This window comes from Solea solea, chromosome 11 (assembly GCF_958295425.1).
Source record: "Solea solea chromosome 11, fSolSol10.1, whole genome shotgun sequence".
Taxonomy (NCBI): domain Eukaryota; kingdom Metazoa; phylum Chordata; class Actinopteri; order Pleuronectiformes; family Soleidae; genus Solea; species Solea solea.
Genome location: NC_081144.1, coordinates 2,128,238 through 2,138,137, shown reverse-complemented (window position 1 = coordinate 2,138,137; position 9,900 = coordinate 2,128,238).

Below are 9,900 nucleotides of genomic sequence, written 5' to 3'. Positions count from 1 at the left end.
TCAGTGTTCAGGGCTGGTACAGCAGGAGCAACAAGTCACAGATGACAGTTTGAAACAGGTCCTGTGAAGGAGGAAGTCGCAATGAGATAAATATAAGTTCTAGCTTCTGTTGCAAGTGGTTCCAATCAATTCTGAGCTGCACATTGAAATGAAGAACAGCCGACGTTACTGTTATGGATCAATGAAGAGTCTGAATGTGGACATTTAAAAATAAGAGAACGTTCCAGAATTCGCGGAACTACATCCATCACGGAATCCACTTGTGTTTCTGTGTTTAGTGAATAAAATAACTTCTTCAGTGGTCGCCATGTTTGTTGATGCCTGCAACTTGGTCCTCAGCACTGCTCTCTAGAGGAAGTATTGTGTAACGATCCTACAACACACGTTTGGCTTTTATAAAAGACGGGGGAGGAGTTTGATTAGACTGATTGGACAAGAAGGTGACGACAGCATGTTGCAGTGACTGAGGACTGAGAACAAACAATGACACAAATCTAAATGCAGTAACACAACATGCATAACTTCAATGATTTACACTAAACTGTGAAGGTTTAGTATAAATTAACTTGAAAACAAAATACACTTTAGTTACACTTTAAAAATAGCTCTGACCATGTTGCTGTTATTCGTCTTAGATGCCTTGTCATGATGTTGTATCAATAAGGGTTGTTAATACATGCACATTTTTATTATCCTGTCAAACTTGGAAACTGAATCCAGTAGAAAAAAAATCCTCCTTACACAATATTATGATGGGCAGCATGTTTTGGTCTAATAAGTGTTGAACACTGGCGCCCTCTAGTGGATGAATGTACTGACTGAATGACATGTTGAGTAGTGTATTGGCTTTACTGAACCAGCAGAAGAAGCACACTGACAAAATTGTCATGGAAATCAAACAATTTAACCCTTGGATGCACAACCTACCAACCTTCCTTGTGTTTGTCTTGTGCTATATAAATAAAGTGGATTGATTACCAATACCTACACTCTTCCACGAGTGGGGTCAAAAATGACCCCAAATAAAATCAATGCGTTTATGCAATAAACTGGGTTGTTATTCTTCAAAATCAAGTATTGAATTTTCATGAATGAAATACATGTGAGGTAAAACCTAACATGTGTGAAAATACTGTATATGAACATCTACTGTATTTCTATTTTAATATTGGTATTAAATTGTGTTTTAAAGGTAGCCTACAGTATATATTTTATATTATGATAATAATAATAATACATACATACATACATACATACATACAGTATTCAGACCCCTTTAAATTTTTCACTGTTTCTTTGCAGCCATTTTCTAAAACCAAAAAAGCTTATTTTATTTCTCACTAATGTACACTCAGCAGCCCATCTTGACAGAAAAAAAACAGAAATGTAGAAATTTTTGCAAATTTATTAAAAAAGAAAAACTGAAATATCACATGGTCATAAGTATTCAGACCCTTTGCTCAGTATTGAGTAGAAGCTCCTTTTGAGCTAGTACAGCCATGAGTCTTCTTGGGAATGATGCAACAAGTTTTTCACACCTGGATTTGGGGATCCTCTGCCATTCTTCCTTGCAGATCCTCTCCAGTTCTGTCAGGTTGGATGGTGAACGTTGGTGGACAGCCATTTTCAGGTCTCTCCAGAGATGCTCAATTGGTTTAGGTCAGGGTTCTGGCTGGGCCAGTCAAGAATGGTCAGAGTTGTTCCGAAGCCACTCCTTCGTTATTTTAGCTGTGTGCTTAGGGTTATTGTCTTGTTGGAAGGTGAACTGTCGGCACAGTCTGAGGTCCTGAGCACTCTGGAAGAGGTTTTCTTCCAGGATATCTCTGTACTTGGACACATTCATCTTTCCTTCAATTGCAACAAGTCGTCCTGTCCCTGCAGCTGAAAAACACCCCCATAGCATGATGCTGCCACCACCACTGTTGGGATTGTATTGGGCAGGTGATGAGCAGTGCTGGGTTTTCTCCACACATACTGCTTAGAATTAACACCAAAAAGTTCAATCTTGGTCTCATCAGACCAGAGAATCTTATTTCTTATAGTCTGGGTGTCTTTCCTGTGTTTTTTTGCAAACTCTATGCAGGCTTTCATATGTCTTGCACTGAGGAGAGGCTCCGACTGGTGGAGGGCTGCAGTGATAGTTGACTTTGTGGAACTTCCTCCCATCTCCCTGCTACATCAGCCACAGTGATCTTTGGGTTCTTCTTTACCTCTCTCACCAAGGCTCTTCTCCCACGATTGCTCAGTTTAGCTGGACGGCCAGGTCTAGGAAGAGTTCTCATAATTTAAGGATTATGGAGGCCACTGTGCTCTTAGGAACCTTGAGTGCTGCAGAAATTATTTTGTAACCTTGGCCAGATCTGTGCCTTGCCACAATTCTGTCTCTGAGCTCCTTGGGCAGTTCCTTCGACCTCATGATTCTCATTTGCACTGTGAGCTGTAAGGTCTTATATAGACAGGTGTGTGCCTTTCCTAATCAAGTCCAATCAGTCTAATTAAACACAGCTGGATTCCAATGAAGGAGCAGAACCATCTCAAGGAGGATCAGAAGAAATGGACAGCATGTGAGTTAAATATGAGGGTCACAGCAAAGGGTCTGAATACTTATGACCATGTAATATTTCAGTTTTTCTTTTTTAATAAATTTGCAAAAATGTCTACATTTCTGTTTTTTTTCTGTCAAAATGTGGTGCTGAGTGTACATTAATGAGAAATAAAATGAACTTTTTTGATTTTTGCAAATGGCTGCAATGAAACAAAGAGTGAAAAATTTAAAGGGGTCTGAATACTTTCCGTACCCACTGTATATATATATATATATATACACACATATATATATATTTACATACATACATACATATATCACTACATATATATATGTATATATATATATATATATATATACTACGGGTATAGGCACATGTACTGTATGTCATTTATTTTGTATGGGTAATTTGCTGTAATGCATTATCATCTCTTATCAAACTCAAAGTGCCTTACAAAACATACAAATGTTAATATAAACAACCAGTTAGATAAACAAGAAATCCAGTGACATGAATGTTTCTTTATGTCTCTCATCATATCACTTCAGATGGGTGTGTCCCTGCGTGTCACTCATCTTGTCCTGTCCACATGTGATAATGGACACGGCGGTGGATCAGGGACGTGACTCAGAGCCACGCAGTCTGGATGGGACGCGTTGCAGAAATGGGTCACAGACAAGAAACTAATCGTCTTCATAGTCCTTGTCTGACAAGGCTCCATCCATGTATCTTGGTCTCCAAAAACACAACAGTGAGGAACATCGCAGATAAATCTGTTACATAATCCACGCTGGAGCTCAAACGTCAACGTCCTAATCAGACAGAAAATGCAGCTCCAGTGTAAGAACAGAGGTTTTTATTATCCTGTGTCTTTGTCTGACCTTCCTATCAGCCTGTAGTCTGTGGTTCTGTGGATCTTCTCCTGGTCCTCAGTGAGGGGTCAGGGGTTGAGACCCTCTGTGGTCATGTGGTCATCTTGGGTCTTTAACCCTTAGAACACAGAGAATTTTAGCTGCTTTTTTCCCCATTACTATGTTACGTATATATACAGCGGCCGTAAGGATGTATATGCAATACGAGAGTTTCCTATACTTTCTTTTTCAGCACAACCTTAAGGTAATTATATCCATTTTTTATACATTTTCACCAACTATGTAAACACACCTGAGCAATAAAGTACTTGTGAAATGTCTAAATATGTCACAGTTCAGTTTGCTTGACTGGTTTTTATGAACAAAAATGAAAGTACAGCAGTCTTGTTTTGTGACTTCTGCACAATTATCACTACTTATACTTATTACTAGCTTCCCAAGTTTTTTTAAAAAAGTGATATAAAATAACTTTGATGCAACAACAACAAGCATTTTGTCAAGCCTAAAGATGGCACCTATAAGCACACACCACATGATCATATAAGGAGTTGTGTATTATTCCTACGGCAATTTACCATCGGTGCACCTGCGGCACTGATATGTGCCACGTGAGCACCAAGGATTAACACTCAAACTCAAACTACCAGACATTATGTACCAACTAGAAAGACCACAGAGGTCATACAGGTTCATACAATATTTGCACATCATTTCAATAAACAAATGATTGGGAGTCAGTATCAAAAAATAGATGTGTTGTTATGTTTCACCCTCTATAATGCATACGCTCAAATTGACACACAACCACATCTTTGTTGCATTCTGTCATTTTTATAATATAACATTGTTCAAATAAATACACACATTTAGAACAAGTCAGAGTTTCCCATGGTTTCGTATGTTAAATTTCAACAGTCAAAATGACTTTAGTCAGGATAGATAGGTGAAATCAAAATAGAAAAAACATTAACAAAAAGGAATGCTGAAGGCAAGAGAAAAGGTGAAAAACAAACCTATAAGCTCGAAACTAAAACTGGATCAACTTGGATCGAAACTCTTAACATGAAAACAAAACTATATCAACTTGATTCTACACTCTTAACATGAACAACATGGAGACGAAAAAACACACTGACAAAGGACAAAGGGGAATGAGTGACTTAAGAAGGGGAAAGGGGACCAGGTGCAAACACTCAAGGTAATCAGACGAGGACAAGGTAGACAAGTGCAGACCCACAGGAAACTCTAAACCCTCACCAAAATAAAACAGGAAATGACAAAAACGTGACTCCCAAAACAAACATGACTAACAAATGTGTATGTGCGAGTGAGATCATATCATAATCGTGACTGCATTCATTTGACCCTGACTTGTAATGCCTGGCCTTCCACCAGGTGGCGCATTAGGCGCAGTGATACATTGACTTGATTTTGCGAGGCCCGGGATACACTGTTATTTCTGTAACTAATTTAAGTAATTTTCTCATCTCTCTGAAATGTCGTGATGTCGTTGTGGTTGGCGGACTTCTACTGTTCTTGTTTTACGCTGATAATAAAAGTGTGAGTGTGAAGCGGTGGCTACCTGACGCGGCTAACTCATGTCTCGTCCTGTTTATTGATGCTCTGTTATTAATTTTATGAATAGTTCAGGTTACATTACCGATGCATATGTGTGCATCTGGTGCTGGCTCTGCCCGTCTGTCAAATTTTAAAAGTCGATGTGGACCCTGAGCCAAAAAGTTTGCGCACCCCTGGTCCAGGTGGATCCTGGAAGCTGATTGGTCCTGCACAGGTTACCAGTTTAAGAGGCCTGATCATCCCAGTTGCAGTGGACTTCCTTGAACCACTCACAGCCAGACTGCCAGCAGACATTTTTGTGCTTGGTTTTTAATAAACATTTAAAATTTTTGAAAGTTTTTTTTACTCGTTGCTGGTGGTTTCTTGAGAGTTGGGAAGAGGAAGTCTCATTATTCATGTTGCGATCAGGTTTTCCCCTAGACCTGGTCGTAACACTCCCCTTGGTAGTTCTAGTGTCCTTGTGGACCTCCTGCAGCTGGGATTGGACCAGATGTTGACAGGACAGCCCCTCAGGACTCTAATCCCCAACCCTCACACAGATTTTGAGCCGTTGTGTCATCATTTTGTTTTCCAGAGATGTCAGACAGACGGACAGGCAGTCAGACAGACAGACAGACAGACAGACAGACAGAGCCGATGAAGGCAGCAGAGAAAAGGTCAAAAGTCTCAAACTGACGAAAGGAAATGTTCACATTGTGTGTGTGTGTGTCTGTTTTTAGATGATCCACTTTCTGCTACATTCTCACTATAATCTTTTATCTCTGTACCAATGACACTAATCACAATCAACTGTACTCTGTGTTGTTTTATCAGCCTTTTATCAGCTCACTAAACAAAGTGACCAAAGGAGACAAAGAACAGTTTGATGAAGGGAAGTTTGTTGAAGTCACCTGATGACACACACACACACACACACACACATACACACATACACACACACACACACACACACACACACACACACACACACACACACACACACACGTTCAACATTCATGACTTGAGGGGACATTGCATTGACTTACATTCATTTCTTGGAGACTTACTCTAACCTTAACCACAATTACTACTGGCCTAATCCTAATCCTAACCCTAACCCTAACCCTAACCCTAACCCTAACCTCAACCTAACCATGAAACATATCTTCACCTTAAAATGTAGTAATTTACGTTATGGGGACTTGCTTTTTGTCCCCACAAGGAGGACAAGTCCCCATAATGTGACTGTGTAAACAGGTTTTGGTCCCCACAACATTAGTAATACCTGGACACACACACACACACACACACACACACACACACACACACACACACACACAGAAGATTGGAATTAAAGAAAGGTTATGGGCATTTCATTTTGTGGAGTGACTCTGTGGAACAGTTTGGATACAGAAATAAAGAAAAGGAACTAGAGCTATTATACAGTTTGAAAATATGTGTAAAAATACTGTATTTTTAAATTTAGAGAAGAGTGTAGACGGTAATTATGCTACAGTAAGAACCACAACCAAGTTATGTTGCTTTTACTCGTTGTTGTCATTGTCAATAACACTGTGTAACACTGACGTGTTTTAGTGTCGAAATGAAAATGAAATGAAACATAAAAATGCTCGAACGTCACGACAAATACGAGAACTGACGCAACAGATGGCGCTGTAACAATCTTTGACCAAATATTTGATAAAAGTAAACTAACAAAATTACAGAGGCGTGAGTGGAAAACAAGGAGCGGATGATTAAAATGATATTATGATACTGAAATACCAACATTTGTGCTGGTATTTTACATAATGAATATATAAATATGTACAGTATTTTTGTTTCTTCTCCTGCATTTTCCCTCTTTTCTTTTGTATTTTCTCTTTTCTTTTTATCCTCGTCTTTTTCTCTTGCATTTTCCTCCTTTTCTTGATCAATTTCTTCCTTTTATTTTGCATTTTCTTCCGTTCTCTTGCATTTTCTTCATTTTCTCTTGATTCAATACAAGTGATCAGGTGGTGGCACGAAGGAAGGAGGATTTCATTGCTGAGATAACGTTCTTTTTTGCATATGACACTAAAGCTTTTGAATCCTTGAATAAAGGATTTATGATTCAAAACGTATGTTTAGAAATCAGTAGTGAACCTCAACTCTCGAACAAACTAAATATAACCTCAGAACACAAAAACTAACAAATCTCAAGCATGATAAAGGCACCACAAGCACAACATGGTCATCAGAAAACAAACCGCACAATCAGCTGTGGCAGAAGCTGAGCTTTTATAGCTTCACACTCAGATGATGTGATTGGTGGAGCTGGATCACCACTCAGGTGTCCCAGGTGAGAAACAGGTGGTGGAAGATCAGCCAATCAGCCGACGGGGACGACACACCCTGGTTTAGAACAGGGGTTCTCAATCCTGGTTCCTGGGGACTCACTCCGCTGCATGTTTTAGAAGTTGCTCTGTTCCAACACACCTGGTTTTAAATGGTGACCTCATCAGTGAGCTCTGGAGAAGCCTGATAACGAGCCATTTATCTGAATCAGGTGTGTTAGAGCAAGGAACCCAATAAAACCTGCAGACCAGGTCTAGGTCCGAGGAAACAGTGAAGGATTTCTGTGTCGCAGTCTGTCACGTGACACCTGCTATTATTTTGCGTCATGACGGCTTTCCTCATCTCCTTTGTTGACCTGAGTTTCAGCTCATACAGTGTGTGCTGTGTTGTTGCTTCAGAGTCCTACAGGCCTGTTGTTGGTTGTGTTTGCAGCTGCTCATGGGCTGCAGATGCGACCCTGCTGATACAGCAGCAGCAGCAGCAGCAGCAGAGGGAGCAGAGGGAGCGTGCAGACCCCTCTGCAGCCTTGACGCAGACAGAGATACTGCAGGACTCGGCCCAGGTCGACCTGCGCGCAGGCCGTGGAATTTAAAGGCTTTGAACAACAAGTTACGCAGTGTTTTGTCACCTTTCAAGTGCACCACGCACTGCACTCTGTGCAGCTTGTGGTGCGTCACAATCACAGTGACCGTTTTACTGTGTACTTTACTTTGTTATTTATATTTCTACCAACTTTTACTTTTACTCCACTACATTTCCTCTAACTGTCTTTGTTACTCGTGACTACCAAATAAAATCAGAAGAAGAAGAGTTGGTATTATGGTCTGTATTTACTGTATATAGAGCTTTTCTAGTCTTGATGAGCATGAACTGTTTTGCCATTCACATGCTGTAACATGGGGATAAGTGTCTTGCTCATGGACACATATAGACTAGCAGAGCCAAGAATTGAACCCACAACTTTCCAACTCACCCTACCACTGAGCCACCATGGCTCCTCCATCCTTTTTTTTTTTTTTTTAAATACTTTTACTTCACAAACTTTTACTTCAGTACATTTTATATCAGAAAATAACTTTTAATATTTAAGTGCAGTCAGTGTCATATACTTTAAAGACTTTTACTTAAGTGACATCAACTTCTCACTAAAGTCATTTTCTGGTTAAGATACTCAAGTATCCCTTTATACAACACGACTGAAAGCAGACTGTTTGGGATCTGTGAAGCTGTGTTCAGTTGCATTGTGGTCAGGAAATCCTGTCACAATCTAAACCCCTGAAGTCTGCGTGAAAGTTCCAGCAAATCCGTGCTTTTCTATGTGAGACTGAAGACGCTGACGTCACGGTGCTTCATGTAAATCAGCTGCTCCTGTAAGTGAGGCTGTCAGCATAGAAACATCACAGCTCTACATGGTGGCATCCAAATTTGCCCATAAACACTCCCCTAAATGTTGCACACTGCACCTTTAAACTCACCAGGTGTGTGTGTGTGTGTGTGTGTGTGTGTACAGCCCCAATCGTGCATGGCCCTGAGAGTCAAAATGTGAGTGGTGGCTTTGTTTCGAAACAGCTCCACATGGGAAGAGGTGGGAGTGAATCACACTATCGTGGCCGTGACGCAAGCGGCCACAGAGAGAGAGCTCTCTCCTCGCGGCCTTATCAGGGCGACTGTAAACAGCTGTTACTGTGTTGTGGGTCAAAAGGCCACGAGCACCTTCATGTCCGATTAGACTCACTTTCGAAGAGCTTCACCGGCTGCAAAGAAGATTCTGGTGCTCCTGGTTTGAGCCCAGGCTGAGATTTTATTCATATTTCTTATACCAACTCTTATGTATATTACACTTCTCGGTGCTTTTCCAGAGCTTTATAACAAAAGAATTTCCCCTCCAGGCGATCGATAAAGTCATTCTGGTTACCTACTCAGCGCAAAAATGCAAGAAAAACACTTATTTGGCACTGGCTGCAGTTTCATACTCGCAATGATCCAGAGACACAGTTGTGCAATCCAAAAAAAAAAACCCTGTTTTGTGTTCAGTGTGAGTTCAGTGCAAACACTAGATTTTAGATGACATGAAGACACAAATGCAAGTCTAGGTCTTTTAGGTTGTTATTCTTAAAATAGGAACTTATGTTGGTGAAAACACTAAAAAAGAACTCTAAAACCAGGTAAAAAAAATACAAAAACCAAAGGTGACTTGATGGAACACGAGGAGATGAAGAACAAGGAGTGAGCAAGAGTAATCATGCAGAGGTCAAACAGACAATAAAGGAAGTAAATCTAGACTGGACCAAAATATATAAATAAAAATGTAAATTTAAATTGAAAAACAAGTAAAACATACAACACACAGGCTGTGTTGGCACAGTGAAATCAAGCTGTGCCTCTTATATTATAAGTTTTAACATTCGTTATCTTCCAGCTCACCAAACTGCACAGGTGAAGATGTTCAGATACTGCACCTGCTCCCTCCTCTGACAATAGCCCACTGATCCAAAACTGCAAACTGGGAATTCACTCCCTGATCTCACGGTAATTAACTCACAGTAAAGAATGAAAATAAAGGAGTCATTTTGATTTATCAGGTCCGT